This window comes from Ambystoma mexicanum, chromosome 4q (genome assembly GCF_040938575.1).
Source record: "Ambystoma mexicanum isolate Mex_15411 chromosome 4q, UKY_AmexF1_1, whole genome shotgun sequence".
In the NCBI taxonomy this organism is placed as follows: Eukaryota; Metazoa; Chordata; class Amphibia; order Caudata; family Ambystomatidae; genus Ambystoma; species Ambystoma mexicanum.
In genome coordinates this window covers 434420887-434448584 of record NC_090928.1, presented here as the reverse complement: position 1 = coordinate 434448584, position 27698 = coordinate 434420887, and the positions used below count along the sequence as shown (strand labels likewise).

Below are 27698 nucleotides of genomic sequence, written 5' to 3'. Positions count from 1 at the left end.
TGTAAATGTTTTCTTCAATTTATTTAATTAAAAAAATATTTCTACAAGTAAAACAGTTGGACAAGGGGGCACCCAGATTTGAACTAGGGACCTCTTAATCTGCAGTCAAATGCTCTACCACTGAGCTATATCCCCAGTCCTGAAATGTTCACCTTTATTTACTCAGTAATATGTACAAAGTGGAAGCAACATGCAATCACCATCAAAGCAATGCATTTTCAGCCACCAAACCCTCCTTATAAGTATAAGGGGTACAAAAGATGTCCTTTATCTGCCTTCGTAAAATACAGTGAGGTTTCCAGTGCAAGAATTCATACATTTCGTATCACATGTGGATCTTGGAACATGGAAAAAAAAACTTTTGTCAAATGCACAAATTCTGCAAAACGTAACTGCTTCTCTACTGCAGTTTGTTGATTTTTTGCTAAGAGCATAGTTAAACCCAATTGTTCATTGTTTTGTATAACAAATGATGATATATCTTATTGTTTCTTACAGTGCATTGGGTTGAAAAGCATTTTAACAGGATCTATTGAAGAGGGTATATGGTTATGAAACAGGGACTTCTTGAACTGCACTCCTACCCTCTACCACTCACATAAACCCTTGAATGCTGAAAACTGCCCTTTTTTAAAAAAGTGATAGAGTGGGTGACTGTATGGAACTTGTAGAACTAATGACATCAGTGCACTTCTGGTCAGCTGTACAAATTAATACGTTTCATTAAGGGCATATTATTGGTTTCCACCACAGTTTCATAACATTCATATAAGCTTCCAATGGACTATTTCAAACTGATAATATCACCAGTAGAACTTGGCTGAATGTAATACACAGCTTGTATCATAAGAAGAAATCCGAAACAGCTTAATGGTGTTTACCCTATGTTTCAGGAGATGATCAGGAGTATTTCAAATGTAGAAATGTGTTGCTCATTACATAAAATGCTAAGATTGTATGTTTTCTTCAATTTATTTAATTAAAAAATATTTCTACAGGTACAACAGTTGGACAAGGGGGCACCCAGATTTGAACTAGGGACCTCTGAATCTGCAGTCAAATGCTCTACCACTGAGCTATATCCCCAGTTCTGAAATGTTCACCTTTATTTACTCAGTAATATGTACAAAGTGGAAGCAACATGCAATCACCATCAAAGCAATGCATTTTCAGCCACCAAACCCTCCTTATAAGTATAAGGGGTACAAAAGATGTTCTTTATCTGCCTTCGTAAAATACAGTGAGGTTTCCAGTGCAAGAATTCATACATTTCGTATCACATGTAGATCTTGGAACATGGAAAAAAAAACTGTTGTCAAATGCACAAATTCTGCAAAATGTAACTGCTTCTCTAGTGCAGTTTGTTGATTTTGTGCTAAGAGCATAGTTAAACCCAATTGTTCATTGTTTTGTATAAGAAATGATGATATATCTTATTGTTTCTTACAGTGCATTGGGTTGAAAATCATTTTAACAGGATCTATTGAAGAGGGTATATGGTTATGAAACAGGGACTTCTTGAACTGCACTCTTACCCTCTACCACTCACATAAACCCTTGAATGCTGAAAACTGCCCTTTTTTAAAAAAGTGATAGAGTGGGTGACTGTATGGAACTTGTAGAACTAATGACATCAGTGCACTTCTGGTCAGCTGTACAAATTAATACATTGCATTAAGGGCATATTATTGGTTTCCACCACAGTTTCATAACATTCATATAAGCTTCCAATGGACTATTTCAAACTGATAATATCACCAGTAGAACTTGGCTTAATGTAATACACAGCTTGTATCATACGAAGAAATCCGAAACAGCTTAATGGTGTTTACTCTATGTTTCAGGAGATGATCAGGAGTATTTCAAATGTAGAAATGTGTTGCTCATTACATAAAATGCTAAGATTGTATGTTTTCTTCAATTTATTTAATTAAAAAAAATATTTCTACAGGTACAACAGTTGGACCAGGGGACACCCAGAGTTCAACTAGGGACCTCTTGATCTGCAGTCAAATGCTCTACCACCAAGCTATACCCGCAGTTCTAAAATGTTCACCTTTTTTAATTCAGTAATATGTACAAAGCCAAATCTTGGCTCTTTGACCAGCAATAGCTGTGTCAGACATCGGTCCTACTTACCCAACCCGCCTGTTCCCCTGCATGATTTCCGGTCTGCTACCTTTCCCAACTACCTCAGGGATACTTCCTCTGCAGAGCCTAGGGTCACTGTACCATGGGTAAGATATGTAATTTTTAAGTTTGTTTATTATGCTGTATTGTTATACTTTTTTGTAATTTATCTCCCTGTATGTTCTTTTATTGCAACCCTGTACAAATTGCGCCCTGATGCCCCCGGGCCTGATGGTCTGCGCATTATAAACAAATACAAATGCAAGCAACATGCAATCACCATCAAAGCAATGCATTTTCAGCCACCAAACCCTCCTTATAAGGATATGGGGTGCGAAGGATGTCCCCTTTATCTGCCTTAGTAAAATACAGTGAGGTTTCCATTGCAAGAATTCATACATTTCGTATCACATGTAGATCTTGGAACATGGAAAAAAAACGTTTGTCAAATGCACAAATTCTGCAAAACGTAACTGCTTCTCTACAGCAGTTTGTTGATTTTGTGCTAAGAGCATAGTTAAACCCAATTGTTCATTGTTTTTTATATGAAATGATGATATATCCTATTGTTTCTTACAGTGCATTGGGTTGAAAAACATTTTAACAGGATCTATTGATGAGGGTATATGGTTATGAAACAGGGACTTCTTGAATTGCACTCCTACGCTCTACCACTGACATAAACCCTTGAATGCTGAAAACTGCCCTTTTTAAAAAAAAAGTGATAGAGTGGATGACTATATGAAACTTGTAGAACTAATGACATCAGTGCACTTCTGGGCAGCTGTACAAATTAATACATTTCATTAAGGGCATATTATTGGTTTCCGCCACAGTTTTATAACATTCATATGAGCTTGCAATGGACTATTTCAAACTGATAATATCACCAGTAGAACTTGGGTGAATGTAAAACACAGCTTGTATCATACGAAGAAATCCTAAACAGTTTCATGGTGTTTACCCTATGTTTCAGGAGATGATCAGGAGTATTTCAAATGTAGAAATGTGTTGTTCATTTCATAAAATGCTAAGATTGTAAATGTGTTCTTCAATTTATTTAATTAAAAAAATATTTCTACAGGTAAAACAGTTGGACAAGGGGGCACCCAGATTTGAACTGGGGACCTTTTGATCAGCAGTCAATTGCTCTACCACTGAGATATACCCCCAGGTCTGAAATGTTCACCTTTATTAATGTAGTAATATGTACAAAGTGCAAGCAACATGCAATCACCATCAAAGCAATGCATTTTCAGCCACCAAACCCTCCTTATAAGTATATGGGGTACAAAAGATGTCCTTTATCTGCCTTCGTAAAATACAGTGAGGTTTCCAGTGCAAGAATTTATACATTTCGTATCACATGTAGATCTTGGAACATGGAAAAAAAAACTGTTGTCAAATGCACAAATTCTGCAAAACGTAACTGCTTCTCTAGTGCAGTTTGTTGATTTTGTGCTAAGAGCATAGTTAAACCCAATTGTTCATTGTTTTGTATATGAAATGATGATATATCTTATTGTTTCTTAAAGTGCATTGGGTTGAAAAACATTTTAACAGGATCTATTGAAGAGGGTATATGGTTATGAAACAGGGACTTCCTGAACTGCACTCCTACCCTCTACCACTCACATAAACCCTTGAATGCTGAAAACTGCCCTTTTTTAAAAAAAGTGATAGAGTGGGTGACTGTATGGAACTTGTAGAACTAATGACATCAGTGCACTTCTGGTCAGCTGTACAAATTAATACATTTCATTAAGGGCATATTATTGGTTTCCGCCACAGTTTTATAACATTCATATGCGCTTCCAATGGACTATTTCAAACTGATAATATCACCAGTAGAACTTGGGTGAATGTAAAACACAGCTTGTATCATACGAAGAAATCCTAAACAGCTTAATGGTGTTTACCCTATGTTTCAGGAGATGATCAGGAGTATTTCAAATGTAGAAATGTGTTGCTCATTACATAAAATGCTAAGATTGTAAATGTTTTCTTCAATTTAAAAAATATTTCTACAGGTAAAACAGTTGGACAAGGGGGCACCCAGATTTGAACTAGGGACCTCTTGATCTGCAGTCAAATGCTCTACCACGGAGCTATACCCCCAATTCTGAAATGACCACCTATATTAATTCAGTAATATGTACAAAGTGGAAGCAACATGCAATCACCATCAAAGCAATGCATTTTCAGCCACCAAACCCTCCTTATAACTATAAGGGGTACAAAAGATGTCCTTTATCTGTCTTGGTAAAATACAGTGAGGTTTCCTTTGCAAGAATTCATATATTTCGTATCACACGTAGATCTTGGAACATGGAAAAAAAAACTTTTGTCAAATGTTCAAATTCTGCAAAACGTAACTGCTTCTCTAGTGCAGTTTGTTGATTTTGTGCTAAGAGCATAGTTAAACCCAATTGTTCATTGTTTTTTATATGAAATGATGATATATCCTATTGTTTCTTACAGTGCATTGGGTTGAAAAACATTTTAACAGGATCTATTGAAGAGGGTATATGGTTATGAACAGGGACTCCTTGAACTGCACTCCTACCCTCTACCACTGACATAAACCCTTGAATGCTGAAAACTGCTCTTTTTAAAAAGGTGATAGAGTGGGTGACTGTATGGAACTTGTAGAACTAATGACATCAGTGCACTTCTGGTCAGCTGTACAAATTAATACATTTCATTAAGGGCATATTATTGGTTTCCACCACAGTTTTATAACATTCATATGCGCTTCCAATGGACTATTTCAAACTGATAATATCACCAGTAGAACTTGGGTGAATGTGATACACAGCTTGTATCATATGAAGAAATCCGAAACAGCTTAATGGTGTTTACCCTATGTTTCCGGAGATGATCAGGAGTATTTCAAATGTAGAAATGTGTTGCTCATTACATAAAATGCTAAGATTGTAAATGTTTTCTTCAATTTATTTAATTAAAAAAATATTTCTACAAGTAAAACAGTTGGACAAGGGGGCACCCAGATTTGAACTAGGGATTTCTTGAGCTGTAGTCAAATGCTCTACCAATGAGCTAAACCCCCAGGTCTGAAATGTTTACCTTTATTTATTCAGTAATATGTACAAAGTGCAAGCAACATGCAATCACCATCAAAGCAATGCATTTTCAGCCACCAAACCCTCCTTATAAGTATAAGGGGTACAAAAGATGTCCTTTATCTGCCTGTGTAAAATACAGTGAGGTTTCCAGTGCAAGAATTCATACATTTCGTATCACATGTAGATCTTGGAAAATGGAAAAAAAAAACTTTTGTCAAATGCACAAATTCTGCAAAACGTAACTGCTACTCTACTGCAGTTTGTTGATTTTGTGCTAAGAGCATAGTTAAACCCAATTGTTCATTGTTTTGTATATGAAATGATGATATATCTTATTGTTTCTTACAGTGCATTGGGTTGAAAAACATTTTAACAGGATCTATTGAAGAGGGTTTATGGTTATGAAACAGGGACTTCTTGAACTGCACTCCTACCCTCTACCACTGACATAAACCCTTGAATGCTGAAAACTGCCCTTTTATAAAAAAGTGATTTACTAGGTGGCTGTATGGAACTTGTAGAACTAATGACATCAGTGCACTTCTGGTCAGCTGTACAAATTAATACATTTCATTAAGGGCATATTATTGGTTTCCACCACAGTTTTATAACATTCATATGCGCTTCCAATGGACTATTTCAAACTGATAATATCACCAGTAGAACTTGGGTGAATGTAATACACAGCTTGTATCATACGAAGAAATCCGAAACAGCTTAATGGTGTTTACCCTATGTTTCCAGAGATGATCAGGAGTATTTCAAATGTAGAAATGTGTTGCTCATTACATAAAATGCTAAGATTGTAAATGTTTTCTTGAATTTATTTAATTAAAAAAATATTTGTACAGGTAAAACAGTTGGACAAGGGGGCACCCAGATTTGAACTAAGGATTTCTTGATCTGCAGTCAAATGCTCTACCACTGAGCTATACCCCCAGTTCTAAAATGTTCACCTTTATTCATTCAGTAATATGTACAAAGTGCAAGCAACTTGCAATCACCATCAAAGCAATGCATTTTCAGCCACCAAACCCTCCTTATAAGTATAAGGGGTACAAAAGATGTCCTTTATCTGCCTTGGTAAAATACAGTGAGGTTTCTATTGCAAGAATTCATACATTTCGTATCACATGTAGATCTTGGAACATGGAAAAAAAACTTTTGTCAAATGCACAAATTCTGCAAAACGTAACTGCTTCTCTTCTGCAGTTTGTTGATTTTGTGCTAAGAGCATAGTTAAACCCAATTTTTCATTGTTTTTTATATGAAATGATTATATATCCTATTGTTTCTTACAGTGCATTGGGTTGAAAAACATTTTAACAGGATCTATTGAAGAGGATATATGGTTATGAATTAGGGACTTCTTGAACTGCATTCCTACGCAATCCACTGAGTTAAACCCTTGATTGCTGAAAACCGCCCTTTTTTAAAAAGGTGATAGAGTGGGTGACTGTATGGAACTTGTAGAACTAATGACATCAGTGCACTTCTGGTCAGCTGTACAAATGAATACATTTCATTAAGGGCATATTATTGGTTTCCACCACAGGTTTATAACATTCATATGAGCTTCCAATGGACTATTTCAAACTGATAATATCACCAGTAGAACTTGGGTGAATGTAATACACAGCTTGTATCATATGAAGAAATCCGAAACAGCTTAATGGTGTTTACCCTATGTTTCAGGAGATGATCAGGAGTATTTCAAATGTAGAAATGCGTTGCTCATTACATAAAATGCTAAGATTGTAAATGTTTTCTTCAATTTATTTAAAAACAATATTTCTACAGGTACAACAGTTGGACCAGGGGGCACCCAGATTCGAACTAGGGACCTCTTGAACTGCAGTCAAATGCTCTACCACTTAGCTATACCCCCAGTTCTGAAATGTTCACCTTTACTAATTCAGTAATATGTACAAAGTGCAAGCAACATGCAATCACCATGAAAGCAAAGCATTTTCAGCCACCAAACCCTCCTTATAGGTATATGGGGTGCGAAGGATGTCCTTTATCTGCCTTGGTAAAATACAGTGAGGTTTCTATTGCAAGAATTCATACATTTCGTATCACATGTAGATCTTGGAACATGGAAAAAAAACTTTTGTCAAATGCACAAATTCTGCAAAACGTAACTGCTTCTCTACTGCAGTTTGTTGATTTTGTGCTAAGAGCATAGTTAAAGCCAATTGTTCATTGTTTTTTATATGAAATGATTATATATCGTATTGTTTCTTACAGTGCATTGGGTTGAAAAACATTTTAACAGGATCTATTGAAGAGGATATATGGTTATGAATTAGGGACTTCTTGAACTGCATTCCTACGCTCTACCACTGAGTTAAACCCTTGATTGCTGAAAACCGCCCTTTTTGAAAAAGGTGATAGAGTGGGTGACTGTATGGAACTTGTAGAACTAATGACATCAGTGCACTTCTGGTCAGCTGTACAAATGAATACATTTCATTAAGGGCATATTATTGGTTTCCACCACAGGTTTATAACATTCATATGAGCTTCCAATGGACTATTTCAAACTGATAATATCACCAGTAGAACTTGGGTGAATGTAATACACAGCTTGTATCATACGAAGAAATCCAAAACAGCTTAATGGTGTTTACCCTATGTTTCAGGAGATGATCAGGAGTATTTCAAATATAGAAACGTGTTGCTCATTACATAAAATGCTAAGATTGTAAATATTTTCTTCAATTAAAAAAATATTTCTACAGGTGCAACAGTTGGACCAGGGGGCACTCAGATTTGAACGAGGGACCTCTTGATCTGCAGTCAAATGCTCTACCACTGAGCTATACCTGCAGTTCTCAAATGTTTACCTTTACTAATTCAGTAATATGTACAAAGTGCAAGCAACTTGCAATCACCATCAAAGCAATGCATTTTCAGCCACCAAACCCTCCTTATAAGTATAAGGGGTACAAAAGATGTCCTTTATCTGCCTTCGTAAAATACAGTGAGGTTTCCAGTGCAAGAATTCATACATTTCGTATCACATGTAGATCTTGGAACATGGAAAAAAAACTTTTGTCAAATGCACAAATTCTGCAAAATGTAACTGCTTCTCTACTGCAGTTTGTTGATTTTGTGCTAAGATCATAGTTAAACCCAGTTGTTCATTGTTTTATATATGAAATGATGATATATCCTATTGTTTCTTACAGTGCATTGGGTTAACAAACATTTTAACAGGATCTATTGAAGAGGGTATATGGTTATGAAACAGGGACTTCTTGAACTACACTCCTACGCTCTACCACTGACATACACCCTTGAATGTTGAAAACTGCCCTTTTTTAAAAAAAAGTGATAGAGTGCGTGACTGTATGGAACTTGTAGAACTAATGATATCAGTGCACTTCTGGTCAGCTGTACAAATTAATACATTTCATTAAGGGCATATTATTGGTTTCCACCACAGTTTTATAACATTCATATGAGCTTCCAGTGGACTATTTCAAACTGATAATATCACCAGTAGAACTTGGGTGAATGTAATACACAGCTTGTATCATATGAAGAAATCCGAAACAGCTTAATGGTGTTTACCCTATGTTTCAGGAGATGATCAGGAGTATTTCAAATGTAGAAATGTGTTGCTCATTACATAAAATGCTAAGATTGTAAATGTTTTCTTCAATTTATTTAATTAAAAAAATATTTCTACAGGTGCAACAGTTGGACCAGGGGGCACTCAGATTTGAACTAGGGACCTCTTGATCTGCAGTCAAATGCTCTACCACTGAGCTATACCCGCACTTCTAAAATGTTCACCTTTATTAATTCAGTAATATGTACAAAGTGCAAGCAACATGCAATCACCATCAAAGCAATGCATTTTCAGCCACCAAACCCTCCATATAAGTATATGGGGAGCGAAGGATGTCCTTTATCTGCCTTGGTAAAATACAGTGAGGTTTCCATTGCAAGAATTCATACATTTCGTATCACATGTAGATCTTGGAACATGGAAAAAAAAACTTTTGTCAAATGCACAAATTCTGCAAAACGTAACTGCTTCTCTACTGCAGTTTGTTGATTTTGTGCTAAGAGCATAGTTAAACCCAATTGTTCATTGTTTTTTACACAAAATGATGATATATCCTATCGTTTCTTACAGTGCATTGGGTTCAAAAACATTTTACAGGATCTATTGAAGAGGGTACATGGTTATGAAACAGGGACTTCTTGAACTGCACTCCTACGCTCTACCACTGACATAAACCCTTGAATGCTGAAAATTGCCCTTTTTAAAAAAAGTGATAGAGTGGGTGACTGTATGGAACTGGTAGAACTAATGACATCAGTGCACTTGTGGGCAGCTGTACAATTTATTAAGGGCATATTATTGGTTTCTACCACAGTTTTATAACTTTCATATGAGCTTCCAATGAACTATTTCAAACTGATAATATTACCAGTAGAACTTGGGTGAAGGTAATACACAGCTTGTATCATACGAAGAAAGCAGAAACAGCTTAATGGTGTTTACACTATGTTTCAGAAGATGATCAGGAGTATTTCAAATGTAGAAATGCGTTGCTCATTACATAAAATGCTAAGATTGTAAATGTTTTCTTCAATTTATTTAAAAACAAAATTTCTACAGGTACAACAGTTGGACCAGGGGGCACCCAGATTCGAACTAGGGACCTCTTGAACTGCAGTCAAATGCTCTACCACTTAGCTATACCCCCAGTTCTGAAATGTTCACCTTTACTAATTCAGTAATATGTACAAAGTGCAAGCAACATGCAATCACCATGAAAGCAAAGCATTTTCAGCCACCAAACCCTCCTTATAGGTATATGGGGTGCGAAGGATGTCCTTTATCTGCCTTGGTAAAATACAGTGAGGTTTCTATTGCAAGAATTCATACATTTCGTATCACATGTAGATCTTGGAACATGGAAAAAAAACTTTTGTCAAATGCACAAATTCTGCAAAACGTAACTGCTTCTCTACTGCAGTTTGTTGATTTTGTGCTAAGAGCATAGTTAAACCCAATTGTTCATTGTTTTTTATATGAAATGATTATATATCCTATTGTTTCTTACAGTGCATTGGGTTGAAAAACATTTTAACAGGATCTATTGAAGAGGATATATGGTTATGAATTAGGGACTTCTTGAACTGCATTCCTACGCTCTACCACTGAGTTAAACCCTTGATTGCTGAAAACCGCCCTTTTTTAAAAAGGTGATAGAGTGGGTGACTGTATGGAACTTGTAGAACTAATGACATCAGTGCACTTCTGGTCAGCTGTACAAATGAATACATTTCATTAAGGGCATATTATTGGTTTCCACCACAGGTTTATAACATTCATATGAGCTTCCAATGGACTATTTCAAACTGATAATATCACCAGTAGAACTTGGGTGAATGTAATACACAGCTTGTATCATACGAAGAAATCCGAAACAGCTTAATGGTGTTTACCCTATGTTTCAGGAGATGATCAGGAGTATTTCAAATATAGAAACGTGTTGCTTATTACATAAAATGCTAAGATTGTAAATATTTTCTTCAATTAAAAAAATATTTCTACAGGTGTCAAATGCACAAATTCTGCAAAACGTAACTGCTTCTCTACTGCAGTTTGTTGATTTTGTGCTAAGAGCATAGTTAAACCCAATTGTTCATTGTTTTTTATATGAAATGATGATATATCCTATTGTTTCTTACAGTGCATTGGGTTGAAAAACATTTTAACAGGATCTATTGATGAGGGTATATGGTTATGAAACAGGGACTTCTTGAACTGTACTCCTACGCTCTACCACTGAGTTAAACCCTTGAATGCTGAAAACTGCCCTTTTTTAAAAAGGTGATCGAGTGGGTGACTGTATGGAACTTGTACAACTAATGACATCAGTGCACTTCTGGTCAGCTGTACAAATTAATACATTTCATTAAGGGCATATTATTGGTTTCCACCACAGTTTTATAACATTCATATGCGCTTCCAATGGACTATTTCAAACTGATAATATCACCAGTAGAACTTGGGTGAATGTAAAACACAGCTTGTATCATATGAAGAAATCCTAAACAGCTTAATGGTGTTTACCCCATGTTTCAGGAGATGATCAGCCAGATTTTAATTAGGGACCTTTTGATCTGCAGTCAAATGCTCTACCACTGAACTATACGCCCAGTTCTGAAATTTTCACCTTTATTAATTCAGTAAAAAGTACAAAGTTAAAGCAACATGCAATCACCATCAAGGCAATGCATTTTCAGCCACCAAACCCTCCTTATAAGTATAAGGGGTACAAAAGATGTCCTTTATCTGCCTTCATAAAATACAGTGAGGTTTCCAGTGCAAGAATTCATACATTTCGTATCACATGTAGATCTTGGAACATGGAAAAAAAACTTTTGTCAAATGCACAAATTCTGCAAAACGTAACTGCTTCTCTACTGCAGTTTGTTGATTTTGTGCTAAGAGCATAGTTAAACACAATTGTTCATTGTTTTTTATATGAAATGATTATATATCCTATTGTTTCTTACAGTGCATTGGGTTGAAAAACATTTTAACCGGATCTATTGAAGAGGGTATATGGTTATGAAACAGGGACTTCTTGAACTGCACTCCTACCCTCTACCACTGACATAAACCCTTGAATGCTGAAAACTGCTCTTTTTTAAAAAGGTGATAGAGTTGGTGACTGTATGGAACTTGTAGAACTAATGACATCAGTGCACTTCTGGTCAGCTGTACAAATTAATACATTTCATTAAGGGCATATTATTGGTTTCCACCACAGTTTTATAACATTCATATGCGCTTCCAATGGACTATTTCAAACTGATAATATCACCAGTAGAACTTGGGTGAATGTAATACACAGCTTGTATCATACGAAGAAATCCGAAACAGCTTAATGGTTTTTACCCTATGTTTCCAGAGATGATCAGGAGTATTTCAAATGTAGAAATGTGTTGCTCATTACATAAAATGCTAAGATTGTAAATGTTTTTTTCAATTTATTTAATTAAAAAAAAATTTCCACAGGTTAAACAGTTGAACAAGGGGGCACCCAGATTTGAACTAGGGATCTCTTGATCTGCAGTCAAATGCTCTACCACTGAGCTGTACCCCCAGTTCTAAAATGTTCACCTGTATTCATTCAGTAATATGTACAAAGTGCAAGCAACATGCAATCACCATCAAAGCAATGCATTTTCAGCCACCAAACCCTCCTTATAAGTATAAGGGGTACAAAAGATGTCCTTTATCTGCCTTGGTAAAATACAGTGAGGTTTCCATTGCAAGAATTCATACATTTCGTATCACATGTAGATCTTGGAACATGGAAAAAAAAACTTTTGTCAAATGCACAAATTCTGCAAAACGTAACTGCTTCTCTACTGCAGTTTGTTGATTTTGTGCTAAGAGCATAGTTAAACCCAATTGTTCATTGTTTTTTTATATGAAATGATGATATATCCTATTGTTTCTTACAGTGCATTGGGTTGAAAAACATTTTAACAGGATCTATTGATGAGGGTATATGGTTATGAAACAGGAACTTCTTGAACTGTACTCCTACGCTCTACCACTGAGTTAAACCCTTGAATGCTGAAAACTGCCCTTTTTTAAAAAGGTGATAGAGTGGGTGACTGTATGGAACTTGTAGAACTAATGACATCAGTGCACTTCTGGTCAGCTGTACAAATTAATACATTTCATTAAGGGCATATTATTGGTTTCCACCACAGTTTTATAACATTCATATGAGCTTCCAATGGACTATTTCAAACTGATAATATCACCAGTAGAACTTGGGTGAATGTAAAACACAGCTTGTATCATATGCAGAAATCCTAAACAGCTTAATGGTGTTTACCCTATGTTTCAGGTGATGATCAGGAGTATTTGAAATGTAGAAATGTGTTGCTCATTACATAAAATGCTAAGATTGTAAATGTTTTCTTCAATTTATTTAATTAAAAAAATATTTCTACAGGTAAAACAGTTGAACAAGGGGGCACCCAGATTTGAACTAGAGACCTCTTGATCTGCAGTCAAATGCTCTACCACTGAGCTATACCCCCAGATCTGAAAAGTTCACCTTTATTAATTCTGCAATATGTACAAAGTGCAAGCAACATGCAATCACCATCAAAGCAATGTATTTTCAGCCACCAAACCCTCCTTATAAGTATATGGGGTGCGAAGGATGTCCTTTATCTGCCTTGGTAAAATACTGTGAGGTTTCCATTGCAAGAATTCATACATTTCGTATCACATGTAGATCTTGGAACATGGAAAAAAAAAATCTTTTGTCAAATGCACAAATTCTGCAAAATGTAACTGCTTCTCTACTGCAGTTTGTTGATGTTGTGCTAAGAGCATAGTTAAACCCAATTGTTCATTGTTTTGTACATGAAATGATGATATATCCTATTGTTTCTTACAGTGCATTGGGTTGAAAAACATTTTAACAGTATCAATTGAAGAGGGTACATGGTTATGAAATAGGGACTTCTTGAACTACACTCCTACGCTCTATCAATGACATAAACCGTTCAATGCTGAAAACTGCCCTTTTTTAAAAAGGTGATAGAGTGGGTGACTCTATGGAACTTGTAGAACTAATGACATCAGTGCACTTCTGGTCAGCTGTACAAATTAATACAGTTCATTAAGGGCACATTATTGGTTTCCACCACAGTTTTGTAACATTCATATGAGCTTCCAATGCACTATTTCAAACTGATCATATCACCAGTAGAACTTGGGTGAATGTAAAACACAGCTTGTATCATATGAAGAAATCCTAAACAGCTTAATGGTGTTTACCCTATGTTTCAGGTGATGATCAGGAGTATTTCAAATGTAGAAAAGTGTTGCTCATTACATAAAATGCTAAGATTGTAAATGTTTACTTCAATTTATTTAATTGATAAATATTTCTACAGGTAAAACAGTTGGACAAGGGGGCACCCAGATTTGAAGTAGGGACTACTTGATATGCAGTGAAATGCTCGACCCCTGAGCTATAACCCCATTTCTGAAATGTTCACCTTTATTTATTCAGTAATATGTACAAAGTGGAAGCAACATGCAATCACCATCAAAGCAATTCATTTTCAGCCACCAAACCCTCATTATATGTATAAGGGGTACAAAATATGTCCTTTATCTGCCTTGGTAAAATACAGTGAGGTTTCCATTGCAAGAATTCATACATTTCGTATCACATGTAGATCTTGGAACATGGAAAAAAAAAACTTTTGTCAAATGCACAAATTCTGCAAAACGTAACTGCTTCTCTACTGCAGTTTGTTGATTTTGTGCTAAGAGCATAGTTAAACCCAATTGTTCATTGTTTTTTATATGAAATGATGATATATCCTATTGTTTCTTACAGTGCATTGGGTTGAAAAACATTTTAACAGGATCTATTGATGAGGGTATATGGTTATGAAACAGGAACTTCTTGAACTGTACTCCTACGCTCTACCACTGAGTTAAACCCTTGAACGCTGAAAACTGCACTTTTTTAAAAAGGTGATAGAGTGGGTGACTGTATGGAACTTGTAGAACTAATGACATCAGTGCACTTCTTGTCAGCTGTACAAATTAATACATTTCATTAAGGGCATATTATTGGTTTCCACCACAGTTTTATAACATTCATATGAGCTTCCAATGGACTATTTCAAACTGATAATATCGCCAGTAGAACTTGGGTGAATGTAAAACACAGCTTGTATCATATGAAGAAATCCTAAACAGATTAATGGTGTTTACCCTATGTTTCAGGTGATGATCAGGAGTATTTCAAATGTGGAAATGTGTTGCTCATTACATCAAATGCTAAGATTGTAAATGTTTTTTTCTATAGGTAAAACAGTTGAACAAGGGGCACCCAGATTTGAACTAGGGACCTCTTGATTTGCAGTCAAATGCTCTACCACTGAGCTATACTCCCAGTTCTGAAAATTTCACCTTTATTAATTCAGTAATATGTACAAAGTGCAAGCAACATGCAATCACCATCAAAGCAATGCATTTTCAGCCACCAAACCCTCCTTATAAGTATATGGGATGCGAAGGATGTCCTTTATCTACCTTGGTAAAATACAGTGAGGTTTCCATTGCAAGAATTCATACATTGCGTATCACATGTAGATCTTGGAACATGGAAAAAAAATCTTTTGTCAAATGCACAAATTCTGCAAAATGTAACTGCTTCTCTACTGCAGTTTGTTGATTTTGTGCTAAGCGCATAGTTAAACCCAATTGTTCATTGTTTTGTATATGAAATGATGATATATCCTATTGTTTCTTACAGTGCATTGGGTTGAAAAACATTTTAACAGGATCTATTGAAGAGGGTATATGGTTATGAAACAGGGACTTCATGAAAAGCACTCCTACGCTCTACCACTGACATAAACCCTTGAATGCTGAAAACTGCCCTTTTTTAAAAAGGTGATAGAGTGGGTGACTCTATGGAACTTGTAGAACTAATGACATCAGTGCACTTCTGGTCAGCTGTACAAATTAATACAGTTCATTAAGGGCACATTATTGGTTTCCACCACAGTTTTGTAACATTCATATGAGCTTCCAATGCACTATTTCAAACTGATCATATCACCAGTAGAACTTGGGTGAATGTAAAACACAGCTTGTATCATATGAAGAAATCCTAAACAGCTTAATGGTGTTTACCCTATGTTTCAGGTGATGATCAGGAGTATTTCAAATGTAGAAAAGTGTTGCTCATTACATAAAATGCTAAGATTGTAAATGTTTACTTCAATTTATTTAATTGATAAATATTTCTACAGGTAAAACAGTTGGACAAGGGGGCACCCAGATTTGAAGTAGGGACTACTTGATATGCAGTGAAATGCTCGACCCCTGAGCTATAACCCCATTTCTGAAATGTTCACCTTTATTTATTCAGTAATGTGTACAAAGTGGAAGCAACATGCAATCACCATCAAAGCAATTCATTTTCAGCCACCAAACCCTCATTATATGTATAAGGGGTACAAAATATGTCCTTTATCTGCCTTGGTAAAATACAGTGAGGTTTCCATTGCAAGAATTCATACATTTCGTATCACATGTAGATCTTGGAACATGGAAAAAAAAAACTTTTGTCAAATGCACAAATTCTGCAAAACGTAACTGCTTCTCTACTGCAGTTTGTTGATTTTGTGCTAAGAGCATAGTTAAACCCAATTGTTCATTGTTTTTTATATGAAATGATGATATATCCTATTGTTTCTTACAGTGCATTGGGTTGAAAAACATTTTAACAGGATCTATTGATGAGGGTATATGGTTATGAAACAGGAACTTCTTGAACTGTACTCCTACGCTCTACCACTGAGTTAAACCCTTGAACGCTGAAAACTGCACTTTTTTAAAAAGGTGATAGAGTGGGTGACTGTATGGAACTTGTAGAACTAATGACATCAGTGCACTTCTTGTCAGCTGTACAAATTAATACATTTCATTAAGGGCATATTATTGGTTTCCACCACAGTTTTATATCATTCATATGAGCTTCCAATGGACTATTTCAAACTGATAATATCGCCAGTAGAACTTGGGTGAATGTAAAACACAGCTTGTATCATATGAAGAAATCCTAAACAGATTAATGGTGTTTACCCTATGTTTCAGGTGATGATCAGGAGTATTTCAAATGTGGAAATGTGTTGCTCATTACATCAAATGCTAAGATTGTAAATGTTTTTTTCTATAGGTAAAACAGTTGAACAAGGGGCACCCAGATTTGAACTAGGGACCTCTTGATTTGCAGTCAAATGCTCTACCACTGAGCTATACTCCCAGTTCTGAAAATTTCACCTTTATTAATTCAGTAATATGTACAAAGTGCAAGCAACATGCAATCACCATCAAAGCAATGCATTTTCAGCCACCAAACCCTCCTTATAAGTATATGGGATGCGAAGGATGTCCTTTATCTACCTTGGTAAAATACAGTGAGGTTTCCATTGCAAGAATTCATACATTGCGTATCACATGTAGATCTTGGAACATGGAAAAAAAATCTTTTGTCAAATGCACAAATTCTGCAAAATGTAACTGCTTCTCTACTGCAGTTTGTTGATTTTGTGCTAAGCGCATAGTTAAACCCAATTGTTCATTGTTTTGTATATGAAATGATGATATATCCTATTGTTTCTTACAGTGCATTGGGTTGAAAAACATTTTAACAGGATCTATTGAAGAGGGTATATGGTTATGAAACAGGGACTTCATGAAAAGCACTCCTACGCTCTACCACTGACATAATCCCTTGAATGCTGAAAACTGCCCTTTTTTAAAAAGGTGATAGAGTGGGTGACTGTATGGAACTTGTAGAACTAATGACATCAGTGCACCTCTGGTCATTTGTACAAATTAATACATTTCATTAAGGGCATATTATTGGTTTCCACCACAGTTTTATAACATTCATATGAGCTTCCAATGGACTATTTCAAACTGATAATATCACCAGTAGAACTTGGGTGAATGTAAAACACAGCTTGTATCATATGACGAAATCCTAAACAGTTTCATGGTGTTTACCCTATGTTTCAGGAGATGATCAGGAGTATTTCAAATGTAGAAATGTGTTGCTCATTACATCAAATGCTAAGATTGTAAATGTTTTTTTTCTACAGGTAAAATAGTTGAACAAAGGGGCACCCAGATTTGAACTAGAGACCACTTGATCTGCAGTCAAATGCTCTACCACTGAGCTATACCCCCCGTTCTGAAAAGTTCACCTTTATTAATTCAGGAATATGTACAAAGTGGAAGCAACATGCAATCACCCTCAAAGCAATGCATTTTCAGCCACCAAACCCTCCTTATAAGTGTAAGGGGTACAAAAGATGTCCTTTATCTGCCTTGGTAAAATACAGTGAGGTTTCCATTGCAAGAATTCATACATTTCGTATCACATGTAGATCTTGGAACATGGAAAAAAAAACTTTTGTCAAATGCACAAATTCTGCAAAACGTAACTGCTTCTCTACTGCAGTTTGTTGATTTTGTGCTAAGAGCATAGTTAAACCCAATTGTTCATTGTTTTTTATATGAAATGATGATATATCCTATTGTTTCTTATAGTACATTGGGTTGAAAAACATTTTAACAGGATGTATTGACGAGGGTATATGGTTATGAAACAGGGACTTCTTGAACTGCACTCCTACGCTCTACCATTGAGTTAAACCCTTGAATGCTGAAAACTGCCCTTTTTTAAAAAGGTGATAGAGTGGGTGACTGTATGGAACTTGTAGAACTAATGACATCAGTGCACTTCTGGTCAGCTGTACAAATTAATACATGTCATTAAGAGCATATCATTGGTTTCCACCACAGTTTTATAACATTCATATGAGCTTCCAATGGACTATTTCAAACTGATAATATCACCAGTAGAACTTGGGTGAATGTAAAACACAGCTTGTATCATATGAAGAAATCCTAAACAGTTTCATGGTGTTTACCCTATGTTTCAGGAGATGATCAGGAGTATTTCAAATGTAGAAATGTGTTGCTCATTACATTAAATGCAAAGATTGTAAATGTTTTCTTCAATTTATTTAATTAAACTAATATTTCTACAGGTAAAACAGTTGAACAAGGGGGCACCCAGATTTGAAATAGGGACCTCTTGATCTGCAGTCAAATGCTCTACCACTGAGCTATACCCCACCTCTGAAAAGTTCACCTTTATTAATTCAGTAATATGTACAAAGTGCAAGCAACATGCAATCACCCTCAAAGCAATGCATTTTCAGCCACCAAACCCTCCTTATAAGTATAAGGGGTACAAAAGATGTCCTTTATCTGCCTTGGTAAAATACAGTGAGGTTTCCATTGCAAGAATTCATACATTTCGTATCACATGTAGATCTTGGAACATGGAAAAAAAAACTTTTGTCAAATGCACAAATTCTGCAAAACGTAACTGCTTCTCTACTGCAGTTTGTTGATTTTGTGCTAAGAGCATAGTTAAACCCAATTGTTCATTGTTTTTATATGAAATGATGATATATCCTATTGTTTCTTACAGTACATTGGGTTGAAAAACATTTTAACAGGATGTATTGACGAGGGTATATGGTTATGAAACAGGGACTTCTTGAAAAGCACTCCTACGCTCTACCACTGATATAAACCCTTGAATGCTGAAAACTGCCCTTTTTTAAAAAGGTGATAGAGTGGGTGACTGTATGGAACTTGTAGAACTAATGACATCAGTGCACTTCTGGTCAGGTGTACAAATTAATACATTTCATTAAGGGCATATTATTGGTTTCCACCACAGTTTTATAACATTCATATGAGCTTCCAATGGACTATTTCAAACTAATCATATCACCAGTAGAACTTGGGTGAATGTAAAACACAGCTTGTATCATATGAAGAAATCCTAAACAGCTTAATGGTGTTTACCCTATGTTTCAGGTGATGATCAGGAGTATTTCAAATGTAGAAATGTGTTGCTCATTACATAAAATGCTAAGATTGTAAATGTTTACTTCAATTTATTTAATTAAAAAAATATTTCTACAGGTAAAACAGTTGGACAAGGGGGCACCCAGATTTGAACTAGAGACCTCTTGATCTGCAGTCAAATGTTCTACCACTGAGCTATACCCCCAGTTCTGAAAAGTTCACCTTTATTAATTCAGTAATATGTACAAAGTGCAAGCAAGATGCAATCACCATCAAAGCAAAGCATTTTCAGCCACCAAACCCTCCTTATAAGTATATGCGGTGCGGAGGATGTCCTTTATCTGCCTTGGTAAAATACAGTGAGGTTTCCATTGCAAGAATTCATACATTTCGTATCACATGTAGATCTTGGAACATGGAAAAAAAAACTTTTGTCAAATGCAAAAATTCTGCAAAATGTAACTGCTTCTCTACTGCAGTTTGTTGATTTTGTGCTAAGAGCATAGTTAAACCCAATTGTTCATTGTTTTGTATATGAAATGATGATATATCCTATTGTTTCTTACAATGCATTGGGTTGAAAAACATTTTAACAGGATCTATTGAAAAGGGTATATGGTTATGAAACAGGGACTTCTTGAAAAGCACTCCTACGCTCTACCACTGACATAAACCCTTGAATGCTGAAAACTGCCCTTTTTTAAAAAGGTGATAGAGTGGGTGACTGTATGGAACTTGTAGAACTAATGACATCAGTGCACTTCTGGTCAGGTGTACAAATTAATACATTTCATTAAGGGCATATTATTGGTTTCCACCACAGTTTTATAACATTCATATGAGCTTCCAATGGACTATTTCAAACTAATCATATCACCAGTAGAATTTGGGTGAATGTAAAACACAGCTTGTATCATATGAAGAAATCCTAAACAGCTTAATGGTGTTTACCCTATGTTTCAGGAGATGATCAGGAGTATTTCAAATGTAGAAATGTGTTCCTCATTACATCAAATGCTAAGATTGTAAATGTTTTTTTTCTACAGGTAAAACAGTTGAACAAGGGGGCACCCAGATTTGAACTAGAGACCACTTGTTCTGCAGTCAAATGCTGTACCACTGAGCTATACCCCCAGTTCTGAAAAGTTCACCTTTATTAATTCAGGAATATGAACAAAGTGGAAGCAACATGCAATCACCCTCAAAGCAATGCATTTTCAGCCACCAAACCCTCCTTATAAGTATAAGGGGTACAAAAGATGTCCTTTATCTGCCTTGGTAAAATACAGTGAGGTTTCCATTGCAAGAATTCATACATTTCGTATCACATGTAGATCTTGGAACATGGAAAAAAAACTTTTGTCAAATGCACAAATTCTGCAAAACGTAACTGCTTCTCTACTGCAGTTTGTTGATTTTGTGCTAAGAGCATAGTTAAACCCAATTGTTCATTGTTTTTTATATGAAATGATATATCCTATTGTTTCTTACAGTACATTGGGTTGAAAAACATTTTAACAGGATGTATTGACGAGGGTATATGGTTATGAAACAGGGACTTCTTGAACTGCACTCCTACGCTCTACCATTGAGTTAAACCCTTGAATGCTGAAAACTGCCCTTTTTTAAAAAGGTGATAGAGTGGGTGACTGTATGGAACTTGTAGAACTAATGACATCAGTGCACTTCTGGTCAGCTGTACAAATTAATACATTTCATTAAGGGCATATTATTGGTTTCCACCACAGTTTTATAACATTCATATGAGCTTCCAATGGACTATTTCAAACTGATAATATCACCAGTAGAACTTGGGTGAATGTAAAACACAGCTTGTATCATATGAAGAAATCCTAAACAGCTTAATGGTGTTTACCCTATGTTTCAGGTGATGATCAGGAGTATTTCAAATGTGGAAATGTGTTGCTCATTACATCAAATGCTAAGATTGTAAATGTTTTTTTCAATTTATTTAATTAAAAAAAAATTTCCACAGGTTAAACAGTTGAACAAGGGGGCACCCAGATTTGAACTAGGGAACTCTTGATCTGCAGTCAAATGCTCTACCACTGAGCTATACCCCCAGATCTGAAAAGTTCACCTTTATTAATTCTGCAATATGTACAAAGTGCAAGCAACATGCAATCACCATCAAAGCAATGTATTTTCAGCCACCAAACCCTCCTTATAAGTATATGGGGTGCGAAGGATGTCCTTTATCTGCCTTGGTAAAATACTGTGAGGTTTCCATTGCAAGAATTCATACATTTCGTATCACATGTAGATCTTGGAACATGGAAAAAAAAAATCTTTTGTCAAATGCACAAATTCTGCAAAATGTAACTGCTTCTCTACTGCAGTTTGTTGATGTTGTGCTAAGAGCATAGTTAAACCCAATTGTTCATTGTTTTGTACATGAAATGATGATATATCCTATTGTTTCTTACAGTGCATTGGGTTGAAAAACATTTTAACAGTATCAATTGAAGAGGGTACATGGTTATGAAATAGGGACTTCTTGAACTACACTCCTACGCTCTATCAATGACATAAACCGTTCAATGCTGAAAACTGCCCTTTTTTAAAAAGGTGATAGAGTGGGTGACTCTATGGAACTTGTAGAACTAATGACATCAGTGCACTTCTGGTCAGCTGTACAAATTAATACAGTTCATTAAGGGCACATTATTGGTTTCCACCACAGTTTTGTAACATTCATATGAGCTTCCAATGCACTATTTCAAACTGATCATATCACCAGTAGAACTTGGGTGAATGTAAAACACAGCTTGTATCATATGAAGAAATCCTAAACAGCTTAATGGTGTTTACCCTATGTTTCAGGTGATGATCAGGAGTATTTCAAATGTAGAAAAGTGTTGCTCATTACATAAAATGCTAAGATTGTAAATGTTTACTTCAATTTATTTAATTGATAAATATTTCTACAGGTAAAACAGTTGGACAAGGGGGCACCCAGATTTGAAGTAGGGACTACTTGATATGCAGTGAAATGCTCGACCCCTGAGCTATAACCCCATTTCTGAAATGTTCACCTTTATTTATTCAGTAATATGTACAAAGTGGAAGCAACATGCAATCACCATCAAAGCAATTCATTTTCAGCCACCAAACCCTCATTATATGTATAAGGGGTACAAAATATGTCCTTTATCTGCCTTGGTAAAATACAGTGAGGTTTCCATTGCAAGAATTCATACATTTCGTATCACATGTAGATCTTGGAACATGGAAAAAAAAAACTTTTGTCAAATGCACAAATTCTGCAAAACGTAACTGCTTCTCTACTGCAGTTTGTTGATTTTGTGCTAAGAGCATAGTTAAACCCAATTGTTCATTGTTTTTTATATGAAATGATGATATATCCTATTGTTTCTTACAGTGCATTGGGTTGAAAAACATTTTAACAGGATCTATTGATGAGGGTATATGGTTATGAAACAGGAACTTCTTGAACTGTACTCCTACGCTCTACCACTGAGTTAAACCCTTGAATGCTGAAAACTGCCCTTTTTTAAAAAGGTGATAGAGTGGGTGACTGTATGGAACTTGTAGAACTAATGACATCAGTGCACTTCTGGTCAGCTGTACAAATTAATACATTTCATTAAGGGCATATTATTGGTTTCCACCACAGTTTTATAACATTCATATGAGCTTCCAATGGACTATTTCAAACTGATAATATCACCAGTAGAACTTGGGTGAATGTAAAACACAGCTTGTATCATATGAAGAAATCCTAAACAGCTTAATGGTGTTTACCCTATGTTTCAGGTGATGATCAGGAGTATTTCAAATGTGGAAATGTGTTGCTCATTACATCAAATGCTAAGATTGTAAATGTTTTTTTCAATTTATTTAATTAAAAAAAAATTTCCACAGGTTAAACAGTTGAACAAGGGGGCACTCAGATTTGAACGAGGGACCTCTTGATCTGCAGTCAAATGCTCTACCACTGAGCTATACCTGCAGTTCTCAAATGTTTACCTTTACTAATTCAGTAATATGTACAAAGTGCAAGCAACATGCAATCACCATCAAAGCAAAGCATTTTCAGCCACCAAACCCTCCTTATAGGTATATGGGGTGTGAAGGATGTCCTTTATCTGCCTTGGTAAAATACAGTGAGGTTTCTATTGCAAGAATTCATACATTTCGTATCACATGTAGATCTTGCAACATGGAAAAAAAAATTTTGTCAAATGCACAAATTCTGCAAAATGTAACTGCTTCTCTACTGCAGTTTGTTGATGTTGTGCTAAGAGCATAGTTAAACCCAATTGTTCATGAAATGATGTTTTGTACATGAAATGATGATATATCCTATTGTTTCTTACAGTGCATTGGGTTGAAAAACATTTTAACAGTATCAATTGAAGAGGGTACATGGTTATGAAATAGGGACTTCTTGAACTACACTCCTACGCTCTATCAATGACATAAACCGTTCAATGCTGAAAACTGCCCTTTTTTAAAAAGGTGATAGAGTGGGTGACTCTATGGAACTTGTAGAACTAATGAAATCAGTGCACTTCTGGTCAGCTGTACAAATTAATACAGTTCATTAAGGGCACATTATTGGTTTCCACCACAGTTTTGTAACATTCATATGAGCTTCCAATGCACTATTTCAAACTGATCATATCACCAGTAGAACTTGGGTGAATGTAAAACACAGCTTGTATCATATGAAGAAATCCTAAACAGCTTAATGGTGTTTACCCTATGTTTCAGGTGATGATCAGGAGTATTTCAAATGTAGAAAAGTGTTGCTCATTACATAAAATGCTAAGATTGTAAATGTTTACTTCAATTTATTTAATTGATAAATATTTCTACAGGTAAAACAGTTGGACAAGGGGGCACCCAGATTTGAAGTAGGGACTACTTGATATGCAGTGAAATGCTCGACCCCTGAGCTATAACCCCATTTCTGAAATGTTCACCTTTATTTATTCAGTAATATGTACAAAGTGGAAGCAACATGCAATCACCATCAAAGCAATTCATTTTCAGCCACCAAACCCTCATTATATGTATAAGGGGTACAAAATATGTCCTTTATCTGCCTTGGTAAAATACAGTGAGGTTTCCATTGCAAGAATTCATACATTTCGTATCACATGTAGATCTTGGAACATGGAAAAAAAAAACTTTTGTCAAATGCACAAATTCTGCAAAACGTAACTGCTTCTCTACTGCAGTTTGTTGATTTTGTGCTAAGAGCATAGTTAAACCCAATTGTTCATTGTTTTTTATATGAAATGATGATATATCCTATTGTTTCTTACAGTGCATTGGGTTGAAAAACATTTTAACAGGATCTATTGATGAGGGTATATGGTTATGAAACAGGAACTTCTTGAACTGTACTCCTACGCTCTACCACTGAGTTAAACCGTTGAACGCTGAAAACTGCACTTTTTTAAAAAGGTGATAGAGTGGGTGACTGTATGGAACTTGTAGAACTAATGACATCAGTGCACTTCTTGTCAGCTGTACAAATTAATACATTTCATTAAGGGCATATTATTGGTTTCCACCACAGTTTTATAACATTCATATGAGCTTCCAATGGACTATTTCAAACTGATAATATCGCCAGTAGAACTTGGGTGAATGTAAAACACAGCTTGTATCATATGAAGAAATCCTAAACAGATTAATGGTGTTTACCCTATGTTTCAGGTGATGATCAGGAGTATTTCAAATGTGGAAATGTGTTGCTCATTACATCAAATGCTAAGATTGTAAATGTTTTTTTCTATAGGTAAAACAGTTGAACAAGGGGCACCCAGATTTGAACTAGGGACCTCTTGATTTGCAGTCAAATGCTCTACCACTGAGCTATACTCCCAGTTCTGAAAATTTCACCTTTATTAATTCAGTAATATGTACAAAGTGCAAGCAACATGCAATCACCATCAAAGCAATGCATTTTCAGCAACCAAACCCTCCTTATAAGTATATGGGATGCGAAGGATGTCCTTTATCTACCTTGGTAAAATACAGTGAGGTTTCCATTGCAAGAATTCATACATTGCGTATCACATGTAGATCTTGGAACATGGAAAAAAAATCTTTTGTCAAATGCACAAATTCTGCAAAATGTAACTGCTTCTCTACTGCAGTTTGTTGATTTTGTGCTAAGCGCATAGTTAAACCCAATTGTTCATTGTTTTGTATATGAAATGATGATATATCCTATTGTTTCTTACAGTGCATTGGGTTGAAAAACATTTTAACAGGATCTATTGAAGAGGGTATATGGTTATGAAACAGGGACTTCATGAAAAGCACTCCTACGCTCTACCACTGACATAAACCCTTGAATGCTGAAAACTGCCCTTTTTTAAAAAGGTGATAGAGTGGGTGACTCTATGGAACTTGTAGAACTAATGACATCAGTGCACTTCTGGTCAGCTGTACAAATTAATACAGTTCATTACGGGCACATTATTGGTTTCCACCACAGTTTTGTAACATTCATATGAGCTTCCAATGCACTATTTCAAACTGATCATATCACCAGTAGAACTTGGGTGAATGTAAAACACAGCTTGTATCATATGAAGAAATCCTAAACAGCTTAATGGTGTTTACCCTATGTTTCAGGTGATGATCAGGAGTATTTCAAATGTAGAAAAGTGTTGCTCATTACATAAAATGCTAAGATTGTAAATGTTTACTTCAATTTATTTAATTGATAAATATTTCTACAGGTAAAACAGTTGGACAAGGGGGCACCCAGATTTGAAGTAGGGACTACTTGATATGCAGTGAAATGCTCGACCCCTGAGCTATAACCCCATTTCTGAAATGTTCACCTTTATTTATTCAGTAATGTGTACAAAGTGGAAGCAACATGCAATCACCATCAAAGCAATTCATTTTCAGCCACCAAACCCTCATTATATGTATAAGGGGTACAAAATATGTCCTTTATCTGCCTTGGTAAAATACAGTGAGGTTTCCATTGCAAGAATTCATACATTTTGTATCACATGTAGATCTTGGAACATGGAAAAAAAAAACTTTTGTCAAATGCACAAATTCTGCAAAACGTAACTGCTTCTCTACTGCAGTTTGTTGATTTTGTGCTAAGAGCATAGTTAAACCCAATTGTTCATTGTTTTTTATATGAAATGATGATATATCCTATTGTTTCTTACAGTGCATTGGGTTGAAAAACATTTTAACAGGATCTATTGATGAGGGTATATGGTTATGAAACAGGAACTTCTTGAACTGTACTCCTACGCTCTACCACTGAGTTAAACCCTTGAACGCTGAAAACTGCACTTTTTTAAAAAGGTGATAGAGTGGGTGACTGTATGGAACTTGTAGAACTAATGACATCAGTGCACTTCTTGTCAGCTGTACAAATTAATACATTTCATTAAGGGCATATTATTGGTTTCCACCACAGTTTTATATCATTCATATGAGCTTCCAATGGACTATTTCAAACTGATAATATCGCCAGTAGAACTTGGGTGAATGTAAAACACAGCTTGTATCATATGAAGAAATCCTAAACAGATTAATGGTGTTTACCCTATGTTTCAGGTGATGATCAGGAGTATTTCAAATGTGGAAATGTGTTGCTCATTACATCAAATGCTAAGATTGTAAATGTTTTTTTCTATAGGTAAAACAGTTGAACAAGGGGCACCCAGATTTGAACTAGGGACCTCTTGATTTGCAGTCAAATGCTCTACCACTGAGCTATACTCCCAGTTCTGAAAATTTCACCTTTATTAATTCAGTAATATGTACAAAGTGCAAGCAACATGCAATCACCATCAAAGCAATGCATTTTCAGCCACCAAACCCTCCTTATAAGTATATGGGATGCGAAGGATGTCCTTTATCTAGCTTGGTAAAATACAGTGAGGTTTCCATTGCAAGAATTCATACATTGCGTATCACATGTAGATCTTGGAACATGGAAAAAAAATCTTTTG

General features: G+C 35.6%; 8 non-coding genes across 8 annotated transcripts; all 8 read right to left on the bottom strand.

Moving 5' to 3' along the window:
* Positions 1-63: 63 nt before the first annotated feature.
* TRNAC-GCA (transfer RNA cysteine (anticodon GCA)) lies at positions 64-135 on the bottom strand. Its single transcript has one exon. It is a non-coding gene; the product is annotated as a tRNA-Cys (tRNA).
* A 3095-nt stretch (positions 136-3230) lies between these two features.
* TRNAS-GCU (transfer RNA serine (anticodon GCU)) lies at positions 3231-3302 on the bottom strand. The gene has a single exon. It is a non-coding gene; the product is annotated as a tRNA-Ser (tRNA).
* A 9939-nt stretch (positions 3303-13241) lies between these two features.
* Positions 13242-13313, bottom strand: TRNAC-GCA (transfer RNA cysteine (anticodon GCA)). The gene has a single exon. It is a non-coding gene; the product is annotated as a tRNA-Cys (tRNA).
* Positions 13314-15124: 1811 nt separating this feature from the next.
* Positions 15125-15196, bottom strand: TRNAC-GCA (transfer RNA cysteine (anticodon GCA)). Its single transcript has one exon. It is a non-coding gene; the product is annotated as a tRNA-Cys (tRNA).
* A 1809-nt stretch (positions 15197-17005) lies between these two features.
* Positions 17006-17077, bottom strand: TRNAC-GCA (transfer RNA cysteine (anticodon GCA)). The gene has a single exon. It is a non-coding gene; the product is annotated as a tRNA-Cys (tRNA).
* A 4642-nt stretch (positions 17078-21719) lies between these two features.
* On the bottom strand, positions 21720-21791 carry TRNAC-GCA (transfer RNA cysteine (anticodon GCA)). The gene has a single exon. It is a non-coding gene; the product is annotated as a tRNA-Cys (tRNA).
* A 3725-nt stretch (positions 21792-25516) lies between these two features.
* On the bottom strand, positions 25517-25588 carry TRNAC-GCA (transfer RNA cysteine (anticodon GCA)). The gene has a single exon. It is a non-coding gene; the product is annotated as a tRNA-Cys (tRNA).
* Positions 25589-27397: 1809 nt separating this feature from the next.
* Positions 27398-27469, bottom strand: TRNAC-GCA (transfer RNA cysteine (anticodon GCA)). The gene has a single exon. It is a non-coding gene; the product is annotated as a tRNA-Cys (tRNA).
* Positions 27470-27698: the final 229 nt, after the last annotated feature.